This window comes from Aotus nancymaae, unplaced genomic scaffold, assembly GCF_030222135.1.
Source record: "Aotus nancymaae isolate 86718 unplaced genomic scaffold, 86718_ANA_hifiasm-v0.15.2.pri h1tg000076l, whole genome shotgun sequence".
NCBI classification, from domain to species: Eukaryota; Metazoa; Chordata; class Mammalia; order Primates; family Aotidae; genus Aotus; species Aotus nancymaae.
Window position 1 is genome coordinate 14,310,325 of NW_026988491.1, and position 25,938 is coordinate 14,336,262.

The 25,938-nt window shown below is 41.8% G+C and overlaps 1 protein-coding gene and 1 pseudogene across 4 annotated transcripts in view; one reads left to right on the forward strand and one right to left on the reverse strand.

The window, feature by feature from the left end:
• The window catches only part of TNRC6B (trinucleotide repeat containing adaptor 6B), a 291,478-nt gene that overhangs the window by 18,272 nt on the left and 247,268 nt on the right, over positions 1-25,938 (forward strand). The window lies entirely within an intron of this gene.
• Positions 8,113-9,026, reverse strand: LOC135271248 (glyceraldehyde-3-phosphate dehydrogenase-like; annotated as a pseudogene).

A 25,938-nucleotide genomic window follows, 5' to 3' on the forward strand; every position in this document is an offset into this window, starting at 1 on the left:
ATGATCTTGGCTTACTGCAACCTCCACCTCCCGGGTTCAAGAGATTTTTCTGCCTCAGCCTCCTATTTGGCTAGGATTACAGGTGTCCACCACCACACCTAGCAAATTTTTTTCTTTTTTTGTATTTTTACTAGAGACGGGGTTTTACCATGTTGGCCAGGCTGGTCTTGAACTCCTAACTTCAGGTGATCCACCCACCTCGGGCTCCCAAAGTGCAGGGATTACAGGCATGAGCCACTGTGTCCAACCTGGATTTAATATTTTATAAATGTCAATTAGGTCAAGTTGGTTGGTAGTGTTGTTCAAGTTTTCTATGTCTTTACTAATTTTCTGTCTACTTGCTCTATCAATTATTGAGAAAGGGTGTTGAAATTTCTGACTACAATTATGGACCTGTCCATTTCTCCTTACAGTTCTGTGTTTTCACTTCATGTATATTGTTGTTAGCTGCATGAATGTTTAGAACTATAATGACCTCTTGATGAATTAAACTCTCTGGCCATATGAAATGAACCACTTTATTTCTGGTAACATTTTTTGCATTGAAATTTACTTTTTCTGATATGACTATAGCCACTCCTGCTTTCTTTTAATTAATGTTAGCCTGGCATATTTTTTTCCCATTTTAAAATAAATTTGTTCTTTTGTTTTTAAAGTAGCCTTGTTGGCAGCATACAGTTGGGGTTTTTTTTTTGTTTTTTTTTTTTTTTTGAGACAGAGTCTCACTCTGTTGCTCAGGCTGTAGTGCAGTGGCACAATCTTGGCTCACTGCAACCTCTGCCTCCTGAGTTTAAGCGATTTTCCTGCCTAAGCCTCCTGAGTAGCTGGGATTACAGGCACTGACCACCACACTCGACTACTTTTTGTGTTTTTAGTAGAGACAGGGTTTCACCATGTTGACCAGACTGGTCTCAAATGCCTGACCTCAGGTGGTCTGCCCACCACAGCCTCCCAACATGCTGGGATTACAGGCATGAGCTATCATGCCCAGCCTAGGTCTTGCTTTTTAAAGAATAATATGATTTTACAATCTTTGTTCAGATCATTGCCATTTAATGTGATATTGATATGGTGTGGCTTAAACTTATTATCTTGCTATTTGTTTTCTATTAGTTCCATATATTTTTTGTTTTTCTTCTTTTTCTGCCTCCCTAAGTATTTTAAAATTTCATTTTATCTTTTGTGGTTAATTAGCTGTATTTCTTTGTGTGTTATTTTAGTGATTTAAAATATGCATCTTTTACTTACCATAGTCTATCTTAAAATAGTAGGGTGTCACTTTCCTTGTAAGAACTTTACAGCTAGGCTGGGCACGGTAGCTCACGCCTGTAATCTCAGCACTTTGGGAGGCCAAGGTGGGTGGATCACAAGGTCAGGAGTTTGAGACCAGCCTGGCCAACATGGTGAAACCCTGTCTCTGCTAAAAATACAAAAATTAGCCAGCATGGTGGCATGCACTTATAATCCCAGCTACTCAGGAGGCTGAGGCAGGGGAATCGCTTGAACCCAGGAGGCAGAGGGTACAGTGAGCCAAGATTGTGCCATTGCACTCCAGCCTGGGCAGCACAGCGAGACTCTCTCGAAAAAAAAAAGAACTTTTTACAACTGTATGTCTCCATTTCACCACTACTCCCAGCTTTGTATTATTGTTAATGCATTTTACGTGGCAAGCCTGGATATTTATCTTGTTTTTGGTCTCAGGAAACCACTTTGATTTTCAGTCATTTCCCACTTAGTATGAGGTTAGCTTTTTTTTTTTTCTTTTTTTTTGAGATAGAGTCTTGCTCTGTCACCCAGGCTGGAATGCAGTGGCACGATCTCGGCTCACTGCAACCTCCACCTCCCAGGTTCAAGCGATTCTCCTGCCTCACCATCCAGAGCATCCAGGATTACAGGCACACACCACCACGCCCAGCTAATTTTTGTACTTTTAGTAGAGACAGGATTTCACCACGTTGTCCAGGCTGGTCTCAAACCTTTATCTCAGATTATCTACCCACCTTGGCCTCCCACAGTGCTGAGATTACAGGCATGAACCACGATACCTGTCCCTTTTTTTTTTTTTTTAAGATGGCCTTTATATCGGTCAAAGAAGTTCCTTTTTATTCCTAGTTTTCTGTGCATTTTTATCATGAAAGTGTATTGAATTTTGTTAAATGCTTTTGCTGTTTCTATTGAGATGATCATGTAGTCTTTGTCATTTATTCTACTGATGTGGTATATCACATTGATTTTTGGATATTAAACTAACTTTGCATTCCTGGGATAAATCCCACTTGGTCATGGTGTATAATCCTATTTTTTTTTGTTTGTTTGTTTGAGACAGGGTGGTGCTCTGTTGCAGTGGCATAATCTCTGCTCACTGCAACCTCTGCCTACTGGGTTCAAGCAGTTCTCCTGCCTCAGCCTCCTGAGTAGGTGGGATTACAGGCACATGCCACCACACCCAACTAATTTTTTTTTTTTTTTTTATCTTTCTTTCTTATTTTTTTTTTTTTTTTGAGACGGAGTTTCGCTCTTGTTACCCAGGCTGGAGTGCAATGGCGCGATCTCGGCTCACCACAACCTCTCCCTCCTGGGTTCAGGCAATTCTCCTGCCTCAGCCTCCTGAGTAGCTGGGATTATAGGCACGCGCCACTATGCCCAGCTAATTATTTTTAGTAGAGACGGGGTTTCACCGTGTTGACCAGGACGGTCTCGATCTCTTGACCTTGTGATCCACCCGCCTCGGCCTCCCAAAATGCTAGGATTACAGGCGTGAGCCACCGCGCCCGGCTGATTTTTGTATTTTTAGTAGAGACGGGATTTCTCCATGTTCGCCAGGCTGGTCTCAAACTCTTTACCTCAGGTGATCTGCCCACCTCGGCCTCCCAAAGTGCTGGGATTACAGGCATGAGCCACTGTACCCAACCTAGAATCCTTTTTATAGATTGCTATATTTGACTTGCTAGTATATTTTGTTAAAGATTTTCACATGCATGTTCATAAGAGATATTGGTCTATAGTATTGTTTTTGTTTGTGTGTGTTTTTTCTTGTGGTGTCTTTTTCTAGTTTGGTATTAGGGTAATACTGTTCTCATAGATTGAATTGGAAAAGTGTTTCCTTCTTTTTTTGGGAGTGGGGGCAGAGGGAGAATTTGTAAAGAATTGATATTAGGCCGAGCGCGGTGGCTCACTCCTGTAATCCCAGCACTTTGGGAGGCCGAGGCGGGTGGATCACAAGGTCAAGAGATCGAGACCATCCTGGTCAACATGGTGAAACCCCGTCTCTACTAAAAATACAAAAAATTAGCTGGGCTTGGTGGCGCGTTCCTGTAATCCCAGTCACTCTGGAGATTGAGGCAGGAGAATTGCCTGAACCCAGGAGGTGGAGGTTGCGGTGAGCCGAGATCGCACCATTGCACTCCAGCCTGGGTAACAAGAGCGAAACTCCGTCTCAAAAAAAAAAAAAAAGAATTGATATTAATTTTTCTTTAAATACTTGGTAGAATTCTGCAGTGAGCTCTGTTGCCTAGGCTGGAGTGCAGTGACAGGATCTTAGCCATTGTACTGTAACCTTGAACTCCTAGGCTCAAGTGATCCTCCTGCCTCAGCCTTCCAAGTAGCTAAGACTATAGGCATGTACCACCACACCCAGCTAATTATTTTGTTTTTGTAGAGGTGGAGTTTTGCTGTTTTGCCCAGGCTGGTCTTAAACTCCTGGCCTCAAGCAGTCCTCCCAAATCATTAGAACTACAGCCATAAGCTATCTCTCCTGGCACTGGGCTTTGCTTTATATGAATTTTATTATTATTATTAATTCAGATTATTATAGGCCTATTTAGATTTTCTGTTTCTTATAAATTCAGTTTTGGTAATTTGTGTCTTTCTAAGAATTTGTCTATTTCATCTAGGTTTTCTAATTTGTTGGCATACAGTTCATGTCTGGTAATTTTTATTGGATGCTAAACTGTAAGTTTTATATTATTGGATGGTGGATCTTTTTGTATCTCTGTAAATATTATTATTATTATTATTTTTTTTTTTTTTGAGACGGAGTTTCGCTCTTGTTACCCAAGCTGGAGTGCAATGGTGCGATCTCGGCTCACTGCAACCTCCGCCTCCTGGGTTCAGGCAATTCTCCTGCCTCAGCCTCCTGAGTAGCTGGGATTACAGGCACGTGCCACCATGCCCAGCTAATTTTTTGTATTTTTAGTAGAGATGGGGTTTCACCATGTTGACCAGGATGGTCTCTATCTCTTGACCTCGTGATCGACCCGCCTCAGCCTCCCAAAATGCTGGGATTACAGGCGTGAGCCACCGTGTCCGGCCCTGTAAATATTATTGAGCTTTGTTCTGGATCGACACTGTTTGATCCATTTCGGTGTTGCCTTTAAGCTCTGTTAGATGGAACCGGAGCAGTACTTTAATGTTCTTCACTCCTGAAGCAACTGAATCTTCTGACTCTTCTACTTAGTGCCTCATGAATGATGGTTTTTACGCTATCTTTTGACACTAGACACAATTCCTGGCCCCATGTCAGTTCCAAAGATTGTTTCTTGTAATCATTTTAAGTAGTTAATTTCCCCACCTTAGGGCAGTTTTCTCACATAAACATGCTGTTCTCTAACTCATCTGAATACTCAGAGGGTCTCCTGCGGATCTCTGGAGTTCTTTCTCTGTGCAACTCTTTCCTCTCTTAGTACCGCTGTACACTGCAAATTCTGATTCCTTGGCCTTTTCAGAAGCTAGCTCTGTCTCCTCAACTAAAGGTAATTCTCTGAGTTCTCCCTGGGTTTCCCTCCCTGTCCTGTGACTGGGAAACTTTCCTAGGCAGCAAGCTAGGCCAACTGTAGGGGGCACCTTTGTTTGTCATGTCTCAGGGATCACATCACTGTCCTATGCTGTCTGGTGGCCAGTAGCTTAAAAATTGTTTTATATATTTTGTCCGGTTTCTTAGTTGTTTCAGGTATTAGGATAAATCTTGTTCTCGTTACTTCGTCTTTTCTCGAAGCAGAAGTCTTGCCTTTTCTCAAAATATCTGAGGGATTCTTTAGGGATTGCTTCCAGAGTATGAGATACGCTTTGGAATTTCCATAAGGGGAAAATCTTCCTTCTTTCAGGCTGGATTTGATTTTGAGGAGCAACCAGGAATAAGTTTTCAGCTCTGGATAATTGGTTTCTCATTTGGAACATACTGTTTGGGGTCCGAAATGAGCTCAGTGTAATAAGGCAGATTTCCTTGTGTGATTCATAAAGTAGTTTGGAAACAGAGTTGAAATATTTTCACTGGCAACCTGGTTAAGATAAGGATAAAACTTCTTAGGGGTGTGCATCTTGAAAAATAACTTCAGTTTGAATGTTTTTTTATATTTGCTAGAAATATTGTTATTTATATTTAAAATTTGAACTGAAGTATTTAAGAAAGCTTGTTTTTATATAATCTCTCTCCAACTTGATTATAAACTTAACAATATTTGAATACTTTTGTACATTTCTGCTTACTACATTGCACTCTTAACTGTGGAAGCTTCTTTTCCTTTCTTTTTAAATTTTTTTTTGAGTCAGCGTTTCACTCTGTCACTGAGCTGGAGTGCAGTGGCATGATTTCATCTCACTACAGCTTCAACCTCCAAGGTTCAAGTGATTCTCCTACGTCAGTTTCCTGAGTTGCTGGGACTACAGGGGCATGCCACCGTGCCCAGCTAATTTTTGTATATTTTCTAGAGATGAGGTTTCACCATGTTGCCCAGGCTGGAATATGGAAGCTTCTTAAATCATGATAATCACCTAATTAATTTCTGTATAAGGAAACTAAGTTCACCCTGTCAAAAATACATTGCATGATACAAAGTATGTAAAATTGGTTTATAATACCTGTATAGTTTATAATGCTTTCATAAGTTTAATTAAAAGCGATTCATATGCGATGTTGAATTCCAGTAGCAAGAGCACATATCTCTATTTGTCTTACACTGTGGGTTTTATGCGAATGCCCTAGTTAAAGAGATGCCTTGAATCTGGATGTATTAGTCAGAGTTCTCTAGAGAGACAGAACCAACAGAACATATAGATACATGAGGCTGGGCGCGGTGGCTCACGCCTATAATCCTAGCACTTTGGGAGGCTGAGGCAGGTGGATCACAAGGTCAAGAGATCAAGCCCATCCTGGTCAACATGGTGAAACCCTGTCTCTACTAAAAATACAAAAATTAGCGGGGCATGGTGGCGCGTGCCTGTAGTCCCAGCTACTCGGGAAGCTGAGGCAGGAGAATTGCTTGAACCCAGGAGGCGGAGGTTGTGGTGAGCCGAGATCACACCATTGTACTCCAGCCTGGGTAACAAGAGTGAAACTCCGTCTCAAAAAAAAAAAAAAAAAGATACATGAGAGAGGATTTAGTAGGAGAATTGGTTCACGTGATTATGGAGGCTGAGAAGTCCCACAGTAGACCATCTGCAAGTCGGAGAACCAAAGAAGCTGGTGGCGTGGCTCAGCCCAAGTTGAGAGGCTAAAGATCCAAGGAAGCCAGTGGTGTAACTTCCAGTCCAAGGCTGAAGGCCTGAGAGCCCCAAGAGGCTACTGGTGCAAATTCCGGAGTCTAAAGGCTGAAGAATATGGAGTTTTGATGTCCAAGGGCAGGAAGAGGAGGTAATCCCATTTTGGAAGAGAGAGAGAATGTACCCTTCTTCTACTGGGTTGTTCATTCAGGCCCCCAGCCAATGCGGTAGTGCCTGCCAACATTGAGGGCAATAGTCCCTCTCACTCCCCAACTTACATGTCAGTCTCCTCTGGAAACACCCTCACAGGCACACCCAGAAGCAATGCTTCACCAACTATCTAGGCATCTCTCAACCCAGTCAAGTTGATGTCTAAAATTAACCATCACAGTGGATATGTTATGTAATTAACCAAATAATGTCCTTAGAACCCAGTAGGTTGGAATATACACTATATCATTTGCCACCTTAATCACTGGGTAAAATTCTATTTGGAGGAAAAGAGGTTAAAATTCTTTTTCCATAGTCTTTGTTTTCCAGCACCCTCAGATCCTATTAACCTCATCCCACCCCCAATTCAGAAAGATAAGAACTTTAAAAAAGTATTCTTATGAATTGAATTCTTAGATTTTTGGCTTTCAGGTTTTATTTTCTTTAATTTCATCTTTTTGGTTAATCGAATGTATAGCTTCACAGTTCCTTTTTTTTTTTTTTTGAGTCAGAGTTTCGCTCGTTACCCAGGCTGAAGTGCAATGGCATGATCTCGGCTCACCTCAACCTCCACCTCCTGGGTTCAAGCAATTCTCCTGCCTCAGCCTCCTGAGTAGCTGGGATTACAGGTACGCGCCACCATGCCCAGCTAATTTTTTTTGTATTTTTAGTAGAGACGGGGTTTCACCATGTTGACCAGGATGGTCTCGATCTCTTGACCTTGTGATCCACCCGCCTCGGCCTCCCAAAGTGCTGGGATTATAGGCGTGAGCCACTGCGCCCAGCCTCACAGTTCCTTTATAGTGAATAGTGAACATTACAGTAGGTAGGAGTATATAGGGTAGATACTCTTTTAGTTATGTGGTTTGTTCTTTTTTTTGTTTTTTTTTGAGATAGACTCATTCTGTTGCCCAGGCTGGAGTGCAGTGGTGCGATCTTGGTCACTGCAATCTCTGCCTCCCAGGTTCAGGTGATTCTCCTGCCTCAGCCTCCTGAGTAGCTGGGACTACAGGCATACGCCACCACACCTAGCTAATTTTTGTGTTTTTGGTAGGGATGGGGTCTCGCCATGTTGGCCAGTCTGGTCTCAAACTCCTGACATCAAGTGATCCCCTCATAGCCTTTTAAAGTGCTGGGATTAGAGGCGTGAACCACTGTGCCTGGCCTCTTGGTTTGTTCTTTATCTGGATGTTCTTTATCGGGATATATCTTAGTAATTTTTTGTTGTCTTGTTTTCTTTCTTTCTTTTTTTTTTTTTTTTTTGGCTGAGCACAGGGGACTTTATTGATGGTACACGACAAGGTGGGGCTTCCTAGGCCCCTCCCTCTTCAAGGGGTCTGCATGGAAACTGTGAGGAGGAGCAATTTAGTGTGGTGGGGGACTCAGTGTGGCAGGGACTCCCCAGCAGTGAGGGCCTCTCTTCCTCTTGTGCTCTCGCTGGGGCTGGTGGTCCAGGGGTTTTACTCCTCGGAGGCCATGTGGGACATGAGGTCCACCACCCTGTTGCTGTAGCCAAATTCATTGTCATACCAGGAAATGAGCTTGACAAAGTGGTCGTTGAGGGCAATGCCCGCCCCAGCATCGAAGGTGGAAGAATGGGTGTCGCTGTTGAAGTCAGAGGACACCACCTGGTGCTCATTGTAGCCCAGGATGCCCTTGAGGGGGCCCTCTGACACCTGCTTCACCACCTTCTTGATGTCATCATATTTGGCAGGTTTTTCTAGATGGCAGGTCAGGTTCACCACTGACATGTTGGCAGTAGGGACACAGAAGGCCATGCCAGTGAGCTTCCTGTTCAGCTCAGGGATGACCTTGCCTACGGCCTTGATAGCGCCAGTAGAGGCAGAGATGATGTTCTAGAGAGCCCCACGGCCATCACGCCACAGTTTCCCGGAGGGGCCATCCACGGTCTTCTGGGTGGCAGTGATGGCGTGGACGGTGGTCATGAGTCCTTCCACGATACCAAAGTTGTCATGGATGACCTTGGCCAGGGCGCTAAGCAGCTGGTGGTGCAGGAGGCATTGCTGACGATCTTGAGGCTGTTGTCATACTTCTCATGGTTCACGCCCATCACAAACATGGAGGCATCAGCAGAGGGGGCAGATATGATGACCCTTTTGGCTCCCCCCGGCAAGTGAGCCCCAGCCTTCTCAATGGTGGTGAAGACGCCAGTGAACCACCAGGTACTTAGCACCAGCATCGCCCCACTTGATTTTGGAGGGATCTCGCTCCTGGAAGATGGTGATGGGATTTCCATTGATGACAAGTTTCCTGTTCTCAGCCTTGACAGTGCCGTGGAATTTGCCATGGGTGGAATCATACTGGAACATGTAGACCATGTAGTTGAGGTCAATGAAGGGAACGTTGATGGTGACAATATCCACTTTACCAGAGTTAAAAGCAGCCCTGGTGACCAGGCGCCCAATACGACCAAATCCGTTGACTCCGACTTTCACCTTCGCCATGGTGTCTCAGGGATGTGGCTGGCGATGAGAGGCAAGAGACGGCTGTCTGTCGAACAGGAGGAGCAGAGAGCCTCGAACAGGAGGAGCAGAGAGCTGTTTTCTTTCAATACTGTGTTTTGTTTAAAAAGAAAGTTACAACAGAAAAATTTCCTTTTGTTTTTTTATTTGTAGAGATGAGGTCTCGCTGTGTTGCCCAGGCTGGTCTCAAACTCCTGGCTTCAAGCAATTCTCCCCACTTAGCCTCCAGAAATGCTGGGATTAGAGGAATGAACCACTGCACCTTGCCTTCTTTTTCTTTTAAATCCACACATATGAGGTGGACTTTTTATTCTGAAATTTGCACTAAAATTTTTAATTTTTATTTTAAATTAATTTAGAATTCCATATATACTACTTTTATGGCCGCATATTTTTTTTTTATAGAGAGTAAAAGCCACATTTTAGTAAACAGTGGTGTAAAAGTAGCATTATCCTTTGTTTCCAGAACCTAGCCACAAATTTGCTACAGAAGTTTTTTGTTTTTGAGACAGAATCTCACTCTCTCACCCAGGCTCTAGTGCAGGTATAATCATGCCTTACTGCCTGCAGCCTCAAATTCCTGAACTCAAGCAGTCCTTGCACCTCAGCCTCCTGAGTAGCTGGGATCACAGGTGCACACTACTATGCCGGCTGATTTAATTTTTTTTAGAGACAGGATCTCCCTATGTTGTCCAGGCTGATCTCAAACTCCTGGGTTCAAGGGATCCTCCGACTTCAGCCTCCCAAAGTGCTTGGATTACAGGTATGAGCCACTGCACCTGGCCTAAAAGTTGTGTTAAGGAATATTTTGTGTTATTTTTCAGCCTTTAGTTTGAGTATAACTTTGTAAGAGCTTATTTTATACAAATAATTAGGGGTTCTTTTCTGCACCACACATTTATTAAAAGAGATTTTCATGGCTACCAGTTGTGAAATGAGGTTCCTATTTGGCTAAAGAGTTTCTGGCATATTAGTTGTGTTGTAGGAGGTGGGAGGCTGGGAGATTGGGGTATATAAAAAGGAAAAAAAATTCAACTTATTTTGTTTAGGTACAAGTGTTGTATTTATGTTTATTAAAGTGTTTATTCTGCGCCTATTGTTTCATATCTTCTAAAATACCCTTCATTGTAATTAATTACAGGTTCTTAGTAGTTTTATGTCTTAGTTCTTGCTTTAATCTGGCTTTATAGTTTTCTTTCTCTAAGAGACACATTTGAGTTTTGTATGTTCCGTATTCCTTTGTCATTTACTCATATAATAAAATCGATATGTGGGACTAAAAAATATATAATTACCAGGCTAAAATACATAATTTTCATTTTTAGTAGGTGTTCTATTTCTTGACTTTTATTTTGTGATTTAGTAACTTCTTGGATTTTGGTGACTTTGATTTTGATTCTTCTAATGACTTAAATTGGGATTTGTTAACTTTTAAAATTAATATTCCTCTTTGATACATTAGAAAATCTTATGCTTTTTTCTTTAAACATAAAAAGGAAGGGTGAAGCTCATTGGCAGAAGTCTGTTTTTTTAGCTTTGTGTCTTCACTCCATTCTGATACCCTCTGCCAAAGGCTGATTTCAGTGTTGCCTTCAGAAAGAAGTTAAAATAAGACTTAATGTTGAAGTGGAATAAAATATTGTAACTAATAATATAGTTATATCTGTATAGATATTCAAAGTAGAATATTTTAATGGTGATAAGTTTGAGGAAAAGACTTAGTTCAAATTAATATACAGGTATTTTTAGAAAAAAATGACATATTTTAGAGGAAGTTGACAGGATCATTTTAATACAAACCCAATTTTAGTTTCACTGTTCCTTATCACAAACTCTTAAGGACCAGATGTATTTTAGAATTCAGATTTTTTTTTTTTTTTTTTTTGAAAACTAACAAAATGCATTTACCATATGTTATACAATGCCCCTGCAGGATCAGGGGCAGCATGTCAGAGTCAAATACATTTGTATTTCAGCAGCCAAAGCTATGACTAAGTCTAAAGTAGGTAGACTATAAATAGTCTCATGTCAGTTCAGGTCAGACCTTGCCACCAATTAAATTCACATCAGGTTTTGCCACCAATGAATTTCAGAAAATTTTTGGTTTTCAGAAGTTTTTGGATTTTGGAATTGTGGATAAGGGATTGTAGACTGTACATACTTTCTTAGCTCTAATATTTGCTAGCATTTCAGAAAATGAAACCCACTTGCCTTTTTTTTCTGCTACAGGATGTAAGATTAAATCTGTTCTTTCTCTATAAGGCCAGTTAATAGAAATTAGGACACCTCTTCACAAAGCTTGATACCTTAGGCAGCTGCCACTGTCCCGTGACACCTCCACTAGATACTTCCTACTCTTCACTGGCTTATAGGAAGGATCTCTTAGTTCCACTCTTCTCCACTCTCTTTTCAGAGGTGCCTGGTGGTAACAAATGCTAAGGAGAAGAGATTTAAAGTGTACAGTACTTCATGTAATAACTATCCTGTTTCAAGTAGAAATGTTTCAGAAGTAGCAGCATGCTTTCTCCGGATCGACCTTTCCTACTACTAGTGAATGTGGAAGCTTAAAAAATAATGTATACCTGTGTACCATTTGGACTTTGTGTTACCATAAAGGAATATATACTTACGATAACACCAAAGTCCAAATGGTACAGAAGTATGAAGGAAAAGTAAATGCTTTCTCCTGCCCGGCTGCGCCCCTCTCCCCTCCAGCTTCTGACCACAAGGTTTGTACTCTTTTAAAATAATTTTTTTCTTTAGCTCAGACATTCCAGGGGATAGTTTGGGGAATTCTGATTAGGCATTATAACCCCACTCAGATGGATTGTGTTCATTGTATGTTAAATTATGAAGATGGCCTTTTCTGTGATAGCTGGGAGTTAATAGCTTTTATTTCTGGAGTGATTTGTTTAGATTGCATGATTTTGAACTGTTAATGAAATACCTTGTTTTTTCAGAGACAGGATCTTGCTCTGTCACCCATGCTGGAGTACAGTGGTGCGATTGTAGCTCCCTATAACCTGAAACACCTAGGCTCAGTCTTCCCACCTCAGCCTTTTGGGAAGCTGAGACTACAGGCATATACCACCATGCCTGACTGATTTTTTTAAAATCTTTTTGTAGAGACAGGGAGGGTCTCACTATGTTGTCCAGGCTGGTCTTGAATGCTTGGACTCAAGCCATCTTCTGACCTCTGCCTCTCAAAGCACTGGGGTTACAAGATACATCTTAAAAATATTAATTGTGACAGAGAGTGTCTGAGTATTATTCAAATGCAGAGACAGAAATATAATAAATTATTGATCTATTTAATAAAAATAATTTTTAGGAGTCAAAACCAGCACATAATATATTTGACAGTGAGGTTTCCCTAATGGAGCATTTACTTAAGAAACAGGGTGTTGGCTCATTCACCAAGTCAGTGGTTCTCAAGGTAAGCACATGGACAGTGGGATGCAGATGTCATCCCACTAAGTACTCCCAAGGATGTTGTTGACATTGTTTATGTTCTTAAATCTATAATAAAGAAGAACACGATGCATTTAAACATGAATGTCCTTTTTGGGAAAGTGTAAACTTTAGTCTTTTTTTTTTGAGACAGAGTCTCGCTCTGTCACCAGGTGCTAGGCTGGAGTGCGGTGGCACGATCTTGGCTCACTGCAACCTCCGCCTTCCAGGTTCAAGCAAGTCTTCTGCCTCAGCCTCCCGAGTAGCTGGGACTACAGGCACTCACCACCACGCCCTGCTAATTTTTGTATGTTTTAGTAGAGACAGGGTTTCACCATGTTGGCCAGGATGGTCTCAATCTCTTGACATCATGATCCTCCCAAAGTGCTGGGATAAACTTTTGTCTTAATATGGAATCCACATTCTTTTATTGTTCAGTTCAACAAACTTATATTGAGCACTAACTTAAGTCAAGAACTGGCTTGGTGGGCCGGGCATGGTGGCTCACGCCTGTAATCCCAGCACTTTGGGAGGCTGAGGCGGGTGGATCACGAGGTCAAGAGATCGAGACCATCCTGGTCAACATGGTGAAATCCCGTCTCTACTAAAAATACAAAAAATTAGCTGGGCATGGTGGCGCGTGCCTGTAATCCCAGCTACTCAGGAGGCTGAGGCAGGAGAATTGCCTGAACCCAGGAGGCGAAGGTTACGGTGAGCCAAGATCGCGCCATTGCACTCCAGCCTGGGTAACAAGAGTGAAACTCCATCTCAAGAAAAAAAATTAAAAACTGGCTTGGTCCGGACACAGTGGCTCACGCCTGTAATTTCAGCACTTTGGGAGGCTGAGGCTGGCAGATCACCTGAGGTCAGCAGTTTGATACCAGCCTGCCCAACATGGGAAGACCCTGTCTCCACTAAAAATACAAAAATTAGCTGGGCATGGTGGCACACACCTGTAATCCCAACTACTTAGGAGGCTGAGGCAGGAAAATCACTTGAACCTGGGAGAGGGAGGTTGCAGTGAGCTGAGATTGTGCCACTGCACTCCAGCCTGGGCGACAGAGCTGAGACAGAGCTGACTTCACAGTGGAGCTATAGATCACTGGGACATGAGCTAGAAAAAAAGATCAGGAATCACTTTTGCTTAGTCATAATGAGGCTAGAAGACATATCCTTTTAAATGAGGGCATACATAATAAATATTGGCTGACATGTATTCAACTTAAGGACATTTAGTCTCAAGTTGTTTGGTCAAGTCTGTAGCAGGTAGTCACCCCCAGACTCTCATCCCCCGCTACCTCACACCATCCACATACATAGAGACTTGGGTTTTCGTTGTTGTTTTTTCCCAATCCTTGTACTTAGAGCCATATATGTGGGACAGCAGAAATAATCATTGGGATTCCAGGGTGCCTGTTTTCTAGCTTAGAGTCTCAGAGTCTTAGTTTTTGCAGAGTGCAATATAGAATACTTTTTTTGTTAAGTGAAGGTCAAGGACTGTTTGTCTTCCTTTAAAGACAGCAGGTCCTTCTTGTGGATCCTTTTAGGATTCAGTAGTCTGCATTAAACAGGAGCTTCTCTAACATGGCTGGAAACTGTGGGGGCTGGATTAGAGATTTTGGGTTTTTATTTTTTTTTGAGACAGTCTCACTCTGTCGCCAGGTGCCATGCTGGAGTGCAGTGGGGTGGGATCTTGGCCCACTACAACCTCTGCCTCCCGGGTTCAAGCAGTTCTCCTGCCTCAGCCTCCTGAGTAGCTGGGACTACAGGTGCATGACACCACGCCCAGCTAATTTTTGTATTTTTAGTAGAGACAGGTTTCACCATATTGGCCAAGATGGTCTTGATCTCTTGACCTCATGATCCGCCCGCTTCGGCCTCCCAAAGTACTGGGATTACAGGCGTGAGCCACTGCGCCTGGCCTGGATTAAAGACTTTTAAGGACCTTATGGCAAAGCTTTGGCTGGTAGGGTACAACGATCGAGTGGTCTCTTTTATTGGGGCTTTAGGTGTGCTGGGAACTGTGACATTACAAAGATCCACTTGTCATTAACTGAAGGAAAATATGCTGGTCAATGAAGGGAAACTTTACTATAAAATCAACTTAGTAGAAATAAACCATTAAGTGGTACTAATGTGGCCAGGCACAGTGGCTCATGACTGTAATCCAAGCACGTTGGGAGGCTGAGGCAGGTGGATCACTTGAGGCCAGGACTTTGAAACCAGCCTGGCTAACATGGTGAAACCTCGTCTCTACTAAAAATACAAAAATTAGCTGGCAGGGTTGGGCGCGGTGGCTCACGCCTGTAATCCCAGCACTTTGGGAGACTGAGGTGGGCAGATCACCTGAAGTTAGGAGTTCGAGACCAACCTGTCCAACATAGCAAAACCCCATCTCTACTAAAAAAAATACAAAATAAAAAAATAATAACAACAAAAGTAGCTGGGCACAGTGGTGTGTGCCTGTAGTCCTAGATACTCTGGAGGGTGAGGCAGGAGAATCGCTTGAACATGGGAGGTGGAGGTTGCAGTGAGCCGAGATTGCGCCACTGCACTGCAGCCTAGGAATAAAAGTGGAACCCTGTCTCAAACAAACAAACAAAAAAAAGCCGATGTGGTGGCCCGTGCCAGTAGTCCCAGCTACTCAAGAAGTTGAGGCACAAGAATCGCTTGAACCTAGAAGACACAGTGCAGTGAGCTGAGATCACACCACTGCACTCCAACCTGTCTCAAAAAAAGAAAAGAAAATGATAACTAGTTCAAGCAATAATTTAAGAGTAAATAAAGGATATAGATATGGAAAAACTATCTTTAGAGTGTGTGAAATTAGTACATTTCAAGATGGTGGGCCAGGCATAGTGGCTCATGACTGTAATCTCAGCACTTTTGGGTGGCTAAGGTGGGAGGTTTGCTTGAGCCCAGGAGTTCAAGACCAGCCTTGGAAACATAGTGAAACTTTGTCTCTATAAAAAATAAAGAAAATTAGCTGGGCATGGTGGTGTGTGCCTGTAGTCCCAGCTCTCAGGAGGTTTAGGTGGGAGGCTGGTTTGAGCCTGGAGGGTCAAGGCTGCAGTGAGCCGTGGTTGTACCACTGCACTCCAACATGGGCAACAGAGCGACACCCTGTCTCAAAGAAAAATACTGTTACCATAAAACACATATGATTTCAGTCCTTTGAGATCTGTCATGACTTATATGGTCTTCTTTAGTCAATAGTTCTATGTGTACCTGAAAAAAAATGTATATTCTGCTATTCTTGGGTATAGTGTTATTAATGTCAATTTAGCCAAGTTGGTTGTTGGTTCTATTTAAGTTATATAGATATATCCTTACTAACTTTCTTTCTACATTATATCAGTTTTTGAGAGGGGTATTGAAATTTTCAAGTATAATTGTGAATTTGTCTGTTTCCCCTTTCAGTTCTGTTCATTTTTGCTTAATGCATTTTGAGCCTCTCTAAGTAGGTGTATATATACATTTAGGATTGTTAATAGCTTGATGAATTGAGCCCTTTGTAATTATAGAATGCCTCCTTATCTCTGGTAATATTCTTTATCCTGAAGCCTATATTGTGTGATATTAGTGTGGTCAGTCCAGCGTATTTATGTATTTGTATATCTTTTTGGTTCATTTTACTTTTAACTTATCTGTGTCTTTATTTTTATAATGAATTTCTTTTTTTTTCTTTTTTTTTTTTTTTTTTTTGAGACAGGGTCTTGCTCTGTCACCAAAGGCTAGAGTTCAGTGGTGCAATCTCAGCTCACTGCAATCTCTGCCTCCAGGGTTCAGCCAATTCTCCTGCCTCAGCCTTCCGAGTAGCTGGGACTACAGGCATGCACCACCACGCCTGGCTAATTTTTGTATTTGTAGTACACACGGAGTTTCACCATGTTGGCCAGGCTGGTCTCAAACTCCTGACCTCAGGCAATCTTCCTGCCTCAGACTCCCGAAGTGCTGCGATTACAGGCATTAGCCACCGCGCCTGGCTGAATTTCTTTCTTTTTTTTTTCCTGGAGACAGAATCTTGCTCTGTTGCCCAAGCTGGAGTGCAGTGGCGCGACTGATCTCGGCTCACTGCAATCTCTGTCTCCCGGGTTCAAGCGATTCTCCTGCCTCAGCCTCCCAAGTAGCTGGGACTTACAGGTGCATGCCATCACGCCCAACTAATTTTTTTTTATTTTTAGTAGAGACGGGTTTTACCATGTTAGCCAGGATGGTCTCAATCTGCTGACCTCGTGACCTGCCCACCTCAGTCTCCCAAAGTGCCAGGATCACAGGTGTGAGTGAGCCACTGCTCCCGGCATGAATTTCTTTTAGATAGGAGATAGTTGGATTTTTTAAATACACTCTTACCATCTTGCTTTTTAATTGAAGTGTTTAGACCACTTACATTTATATCGTTTTCAATATGGTTGGGTTTAAGTTTATCACTTTGCTGTTTGTTTTCTATTTTCTATTTATCCCATCTGTTTTCTGTTTATTCTTTCCTCTTTTCCTGGCTTCTTTTTGATTACTTTTTCACTCTTCCATCTCCTCTGTTAGCCATAAACCTTGGTTTTAACTTTTATAACAGTTGCTCTATGGCTTAAAATATGCATCTTTAACTTATGCAGTCTGCCTTAAAATAATATGTCGTTTTATTTATAGTGTAAAAACTTCAAAAAGTGCACTTTCATTTTCCCCTTATATCTTTGGACTATTGTTGCCATACATTTTACTTTGACATGTTAAATGCCCCACTATTCATTGTTACTAATTTTGCTTTTAATGACATTTAAAAATCTGAAAAAGTGTTTTCCATTTACCCACATATTTGCCTTTTCCAATGCCTTTTATTCTTTCATTTAGATCTGAGTTCCCATCTGTATTGTTTTATTTAGCTCGAAAAGCTTCAACATTTCTCAAGATTTCTTCTAGGCCGTACATGGCGGCTCATGCCTGTAATCCCAGTAAGCACTTGGGGAGGCCAAGGCGGGAGGATAGCTTGAGACCAGAAGTTGAAGACCAGCTTGGGCAACACAGCAAAAACCCATCTTAACAAAAAATAACAAAAATTAGCCAGACATGACAGCACACACCGGTAGTTCCAGCTACTCAGGAGGCTGAGATGGGAGGATCACCTGAGCCTCGGGAGGCTGAGGCTGCAGCAAGCTATGGTTGTGCAGTGGGCCACAGATTTCTTCTGGTAGAGACCTGCTGGCAATTAATCCTCTCAGCTTTTGTTGTTGAAAAATCTCTTGGGCCGGGCACGGTGGCTCACGCCTGTAATCCTAGCACTTTGGGAGGCTGAGGTGGGTAGATCACCTGAGGTCAGGAGTTCAAGACCAGCCTGGCCATCATGGTGAAAACCCATCTTAAAAAAAAAAAAGAAAAGAAAAATCTCTTTATTTCTCCTTCATTTTTGAAGGCTAATTTTGCTGGATATCAAATTTTAGGTAGACAGTTTCTATCTTTTGGCACTTTAAAGATGCTTTTCTGTTGTATTGTTAAAGATACCTATCTTGTATTGTTAAAGATACCTATCTTGTATTGTTTCTTTCTTTTGTAGAGATAGGTTCTCTCCCTTTGCCCAGGCTGGTCTTGAACTCTTGGCCTCAAGAAATCTTCCCACCTAAGCCTCCCAAAGTGCTGGTATTTTAGGTGTGAGCCACCACAACTAGCCAATCACAAATAATTTTTATTAAGAGACTGAAAAAATGCTTTAATAAAAAGTCTTCCAGTAGTACTGTAGTATGGATGCTTCATGAAAGAAGTTTTCACTACTGTATCTAAGCTTTCTTTACCTTTGACAATGTGTATCTTTAAAGCCTTAAAAAACGTACACATACCCTGTGACCCAGCAATTTTTGCTGGGTGTGGAGGTGTGCACTTCTAGTCCCAGCTACTTTGAGGACTGAGTTAGGAGGTTCGCTTCAGCCCAGGAATTTGAGACTAGCCTGAGCAAGGTAGCAAGACCTATCTCTTAAAAAAAAAAAAAAAAGAAAGAAAGAAAGAAAGAAAAAGAAAAGAAAAGAAAAAAGATGTGTGTAGCTTCTTCCTATGTGGTATCCTGCCTTGCAAATCCCAGCTTCCTGAACCCCGACAAACCCTGAACCTCAGGCTCCTCTGAATATTTAGCTTGCAGTAGTCTGCATAGTTTCTCTTTGCCATGCCATGGTCTGCAAAATGCCCATGAGCAGAAAGCCAGAATCTTCACGGACTCACCTCTTTGGTTCCTTTCTCTCAGAGATGACAGTGCTAACTGTTCTTCAGTGCCCGAAGTCATCATTTCATATGTTTTCTCCAATTTTCTAGTTGTTTATAATCGGAGGACAAGTCGGGTACTAGTTGCTTCATCGTGACCTGATGCAGAAGTTGAGATCTCATTCGATTCCCACTGCTGACCTTTAACTTTGCATATCTTTTCTTATAGTAATCATTAAAATTTTTATTTCTGAATCATACATACTGTGATTCAGTATTTTGCATTTCCTGGGCTACAAGTGGTTTTTCATTGCTTTTATTTTGTTTGATGGGACTTGAACACAGATATCTTTAAAAAAAAAAAAAAAAACCCTTTATTTTACAAGTAATATTTATTGTAGAGAAATTCAGAAAATACACATTGCCTATGATCACTGTAATCCTCCTATGCTGAGATAACCACCGTTAACATTTTGGTGGTGATCTTTTGTGTGTGTATACACACTTGGAGAAATTGTTTCATGACAGTGGGTACATACTGCATTGAGATCAGCTTTATCCACTCAGTATGTGTTGTGTTACTATCTTTCCATGTCAGTAAGTAGACTTCATTTTTAATGGCTGCACTGTTTTTCATTAGATAGGTAGATAATAATTTCTCATACTGGTTGTAGCTTATTTTCAGTTTTTGATTAATATCAACAACATTGTAATGAATATATTTGTACATCTGTGTTTGCACACACCCATAGTTATTTTATTAGCTAAATTTCCATAAGAGTTGCTGGACCACAGGGTATGTGAATATTTTTTAAGGCTTTAAAGATACACATTGTCAAGATAAAGGTAAACTTTAGATATAGTAGTGGAAACTTCTTTCATGAAGCATCCATACTACTGTACTACTAGAAGACTTTTCATTAAGGCACTTTTTCAGTTTATTAATAAAAATTATTTGTGATTGGCCAGTTGTGGTGGCTCACACCTCAAATACCAGCACTTTGGGAGGCCTAGGTGGGAAGATTTTTTGAGGCCAGGAGTTCAAGACCAGCCTGGGCAACATAGGAAGAGAAAGCCTTTCTCTCCAAAAGATTAAAAAGTTAGCTAGGTGTGGTGGCGCTTGCCTGTAGTCCCAGCTGCTTAGGAGGCTGAGGCAGGAGGATCACCTGAGGCCAGGAAGTCAAGGTTGCAGTGAGCCCTAATTGTTTCATTGCACTCCAGCCAGGTGACGGAATGAGATCCTGTCTCCAAAAAAAAGATTTACGATTAATTACTACTGAGAAGCAATATCTACATTTTAATTATTTATTCTTTTTTTTTTTTTTTTTTTTTTTTGAGACAGAGTCTCACTCTGTCATCTAGGCCTGAATGCAGTGGCACGATCTCAGCTCACTGCAACCTCCACCTCCCAGGTTCAAGTGATTCCCATGCCTCAACCTCCTGAATAGTTGGGATTACAGGTGTGCACCACCACAAGACCTGGCTAATTTATGTATTTTTAGTAGAAATGGGTTTCTCAGCTGGGCACAGTGGCTCATGCCTGTCACCCCAGCACTTTGGAAGGCCTAGGCGGGTGGATCACCTGAGGTCAGGAGTTCGAGACCAGCCTGCCCAACATGGTGAAACCCTGTCTCTGCCAAAAATATAAAAATTAGCTGGGCATGGTGGCGTATGCCTGTAACCCCAGCTACTTAGGAGGCTGAGGCAGGAGAATCACTTGAACCTGGGAGGCAGAGGTTGCACTGAGCCAAGATCGCACCATTTTACTCCAGCCTGGGCTACAAGAGTGAAACTGTCTCAAAAAAAAAAAAAAAAGAAATGGAGTTTCGCCATGTTGCCCTGTGCCCTGGCAGTATCTACTTTGTAAATGAAAGCTTTTATTAAAGGAAGTTCTCTCACTCAGCCCGGAGGCTGTAGGATCCTTCTAGTGGGTGAGTGGGTGTTACAAAGCTCTCCAGGTGGCCTTGGTAAGCAGCAAGGTGTGGGGACCACTTCTGTAGACCAGTGCTTCTGGTCTGTTCCAGCAGGGTGAATGTAATGACCTGAATGTTGGTAAGCAAGCCCACGTTAGTCTGCCACCAGAATAAAATTTCCCCAAAGTCTCCTGTTTTAACTGAGAAATTCCTATAAAATTTATTTTCTACTCCATGAAATATTTTGTTTTAAAAATAATTATGATTTTATTACATCTATTTAATCTCAAATCTAAGTAGATTTTTTAAAAATGATATGAAGAAGCAGGTCTAACTTTATTTTATTTTATTTTTGAGACAGGGTCTTGCTCTGTCACTCAGGCTGGAGTACAGGGCACAATCATAGCTCACTGAAACCTCCAACCCCTGGACTCAAGCAATCCTCCTGCCTCAGCCTCTCAAGTAGCTGGAACTACAGGGATGCACCATACCTGGCTAATTGTGTGTGTGTGTGTGTGTGTGTGTGTGTGTGTGTGTGTGTGTGTAGAGACACGAGTCTCACTATGTTGCTCAAGCTGATCTTGAATTCCTGACTCCTGGCCTTAAGTGATCCTCCCACCTCAGCCTGCCAGAGTACTGGGATTACAGGCATGAGCCACTATGCCCAGCCAATTTTTTTTTAATGGATAACCAGTTGTCCCTAGTGCATTTATTGGATGATTTATCCATTCTCCACTGACTGGAAATGCCACCTTTATTATACATCAGATTTCAAAGTATAGTATACACAGGTTTATTTTTGCATTCTGTTTGATTATCGATTCCTGTATGAGGACCATGCTGTTTTAGTAACTGTGGCTTTTAAGCACTTTTGTTAAGCAGTTATCTAATCTTATTATGTCACTCTACTATTTAAACACAATATTAAATCCAGATTTCTTATGATAACATACAGTGACATTGAAGATTACATCTGCACCTCAGCTGCCAGTCTCATCTCTCGCCACTCACCTGTAACCCACTCTTCCCAAATCAGTCTGTCTATAGCTTCAAATTCTCACAGTTCCCCAACTGTTCCTTGCTTTATCAGATAACCATGGCTTTGTGCAAGTCATTCCCTTGCCTGCCCTCTTATCCTAATGCCGTTAATTTGCCCTTCAGGATTCAGCTCAGGCACATCTCTTTTGTGAAGTCTTCTCAGATGCCTGCTAGGCTGCAAAGAACCTTCCTCCTTTGTGCCTTTAGAGTATTTCATGAATAACTTACTTTGTTTCTTTTTGTTTTTGTTTTGTTTTGTTTTGGTTTGAGTCTCACTGTGTCACCCATGCTGGAGTGCAGCAGTGTGATCTCAGCTCACTGCAACCTCCTCATCTCCCATTCAAGCAATTCTCCTGCCTCAGCGTCCCCAGTAACTGGGATTACGTGCATGCACCACCACACTGGCTAATTTTTGTATTTTTAGCAGAAAGGAGGTTTCACCATGTTGCCCTGGCTGGTCTTGAACTCCTGACCTCAGGTGATCCACCTGCCTGGTCCTCCTAAAGTGCTGGGATTACAGGCGTGAGCCACCGTGCCCAGTCTATGCATAACTTTCTCATAGTACTTCATCTTTTGTCTCATAGCCTAAGCCCTAGCACAGCGTTATCCATTACACTCAGTTTTAAAAAGTAAAACTGTAGACCAGGCACGGTGGCTCTTGCCTGTAATCCCAGCACTTTAGGAGGCCAGGGTGGGCAGATCACTTGATTGTGGCATTGCACTCCAGCCTGGGCAACAAGAGTGAAACTCTGTCTCAAAAAAAAAAAAAAAAAACCTCTAATTCTTCAATGTATCCAGGGTACATGTTGCTCCTTTAAGTGCCTGTGTGCTTTTTTTGTACATATATTTCCTTGGACTTTATTGCCTAGCAATTTCCTGCTTAAACTTTCAGACTGCTGAGGGGTCACTTCTGGAGGAGCCTTCCTGCCCTTTCTCCTCATCAGAGTTCCCTGCTTACTTCTATTTGTCTTGTGCATGCCTCTGCTGAAACGTTTTTCATAATGCCCTGTCCCATAATATGTATCTGGAAGTTCAGTGTTGTTTAGCGACTTGGCTTTGGAATTAGATAACCTAAGTGCTCAACCTGACTTCACCATTTCCAGCTTTGTCGCCTGCAACCAATTATATAATATTTCTAAGCCTCAGTTTTCTTAGGTACAAAATGGGGATAATAATAGTTCTTCCTTTATAGGGTTCTTGTGAGGACTCAATGAGACAATACCTCTGAAACGCTTAGCTCTCTGTCCAGCACGTAGGTGGCCCTCAATACATACTTCCTATTATTGTATCTTTCTCCACAAGACTTTGCTTAAGACTTTCTCTTATTTATCTCTGAAACCCAATACTTAGCCAGGAGCCTGGCAGCCAGTAGACTTATGAATAAATTAACAACTGTCCTCAGAACTCTCCTTCCTGTGTCACTTTTCTCAGTGGTGCCATCATTCTCTTTAGAGTCATCTTTAACTTTCCTGCTCATTCAAAACAACAACAACAAAAATACTGAGTTTTTATCATAAGCTAGGCACAGTGCAAGGCCCAGGGTGTATATATAATGAGAGAAAAACATGAAGTCTCTATTCATTGTAGCTTACAGTAGAGCAGGGGAAGTAGTTGAAAATAAAAATCCTAGAATCTTCGGACTCATTCTACTATTCTGCTTTTGTATATGTTTGTAAATTTTCAAAGTGAGTTTTAAAGTAAATAAATGAATAAGCAAGTATGAAATGTTATGTGCTATGAAGAAAATGAATAAAACCTGTGTAAGAAACTGCCCTGGAGAACCATTATAGATACAGTGTTCAGGAAAGATCTGGGAGTTCACATTTAAGTTGAGACTGGAAATTGAGAAGGAGCCAGCCAGAGGAGAAGGTGTTTCTGACAGAGGGAGTAGCATGTACCAAGCCATAGGAGAGCAAGTCTTACCATAGCCCAGAGACGGAAAGGTCACTGGGCTGTATTGAAGCAAGGAAGGATGGATAGATGACGTTGGAGAGCAGGTAAGCAGCGTCCATGTTGCTTAAGATCTTGAAGACCAAAAGAATGGGTTCAGGTTTTATTCTCGTTACAGTATGATGCTGTTGAAGACTTAAAGCAGGGAGTAAGCCAATCTAATTTGCATTTTTAAAGGTACGTGTCAGAAAAATTGGAGGAAGACAAGGGTGGGAACAGAGAGATCAGTTGGGAAGCTATTGCCGTAGTTTAGGGAAGAGATGATAATAGTCAGAGAAATGAACAGTGAAAACATTTGAGATGTGTTTTGGAAATAGGACTCTGTGGGACTTGCTGGTGGATTAGAAGTAGGAGTGGAGGAAGGGATAGAAATCCAGAATTCTGGCTTGAAAGCTGTATATTGTGTTATTTACTGAGATTTACTCAAGTAGATGGAATGTTTTGGGGGAAAGTCAAGAGTTAAAGTTTGATTATAGTAAGTCTGAAATGCTTTGAGGCACCGAAGTGGGAATATCAAATAAGTAATTGAATACAACAGGAGAACTGGAGTTCCCAACTGCAGATATAAATGTGAAGGTTTTCATTATAAGGACAATAATAAAAACCATGAAAATGGGGAATATCATTCAAGGAGAAAGTAAAGGAAAGGGGGTTTGATGTTAAGTTCTAAATTACTATTAGCATTTAAGGGTAGAATCAGAGGAGGGTAAAGGAGAGAAGAGGAGTCAAAGACATAGAAGGAAAGCCAGGACAGTGAAGTACCCTAGAAGCCACTGTACCCCAAACCAGTCCCCAGAACAATGCCTGGCCAGGAGAGTGTTCAGTAATTATTAGTTGAATGAAATCAAAAGAAGAGATCATTTCAAAAATGAGGGAATAATTAACTAAATTTAGTGCTGCTGAAAGGGTCAGATGAGAGCATGAACTACTTATTGGATTGGCAGCATGGATATTGCTGGTGATAGAGGCAGAAGTCATGTCGGAATGGTTTTAACAGAGCTTGCATAGGAGGTGAGAAAGTGTGAGAAAGATAGTGGATTTTTAACTCTTTGATGAAATCTGGCTGTGAAGGGAGCAGAAAAATGGAGTAGTAGTTGAAGAGTGATACAGAGTCTAAGAATAATTTTTGTTTGTTTTTTTAAGAGGGGACATACTAGAGCATGTATGCCCATGTGGATGATCCAGGAAACAGTGAGTGAAGGTTGTTGGAGGAAAAAGAGGAAAGAATTACAAGATTGGAGTTTATGAGTAAGAGAAAGGGGATGGGATCAGGAGCCTAAGTATTCTTATAAAGGAGAAGGGCTACTTCTGTTGAAATAGGGGAAAGAAGGGAAAATTGATGCATATTCAGGTAGGTTTATACAACTGGTCATGAAATAGCAGATCATTGTATTATGGAATTTTCATTCTCAATGAAGAATCAATGACCTTAGCCTAAAAGGCAGGGAAGGGTTGGGGAGGAGGGGGAAAATAAGAAATAGCCTTCTTGGAGAGAGGAGAATAGGAAAGCCAGCCTGCTGAAGAGATCTAGTTAGACTGCCAATTTAAATTGAGTGCCCATTTGCCTAACCTTTAATTTATGGTAAACCTGCCAAGTTGAATGCTTTTTCATCAGCATTCTTGGCATGGAGAAAGCAATTGCTTGAGTTCTGGGATTGTGGAGTTTGAGAGAAAGAGACCTTGGAAGTGAATTGAAAGTTCTTGCAAGTGATTGATTATAATGATTAACTATGTAATTTAAGCTAAAGAAAAAAATTAAGTCAGGAGAGGGAAAATGGGATCAAGAGATAGAGGGACTCATGGAAGTTGAAAAGTATGCATGGGGGCCAGGCACGGTGGCTCATACCTGTAATCCCAGCACTTTGGGAGGCCGAGGTGGGCAGATCATGAGGTCAAGAGATCGATACCATCCTGGCCAACATGGTGGAACCCCGTCTCTACTAAAAATACAAAAATTAGCTGGATGTGGTGGTGCACGCCTGTAGTCCCGGCTACTCTGGAGGCTGAGGCAGGAGAATCACTTGAACCTGGGAGGCAGAGTTTTCATTGAGCCGAGATCTCGCCAGTGATCTCTAGCCTGGTGACAGAGCGAGACTCCATCTCAAAAAAAAAAAAAAAAAAAAAAGTTTGCATGGGACGCTTGAGCCAGTGAGCTAAAATAATCACAGCATGAATTGAATTTGATGACACAAGGTGAACTGAGTTTGGTGTGACTATGGAAGAGTGTGGGGTGA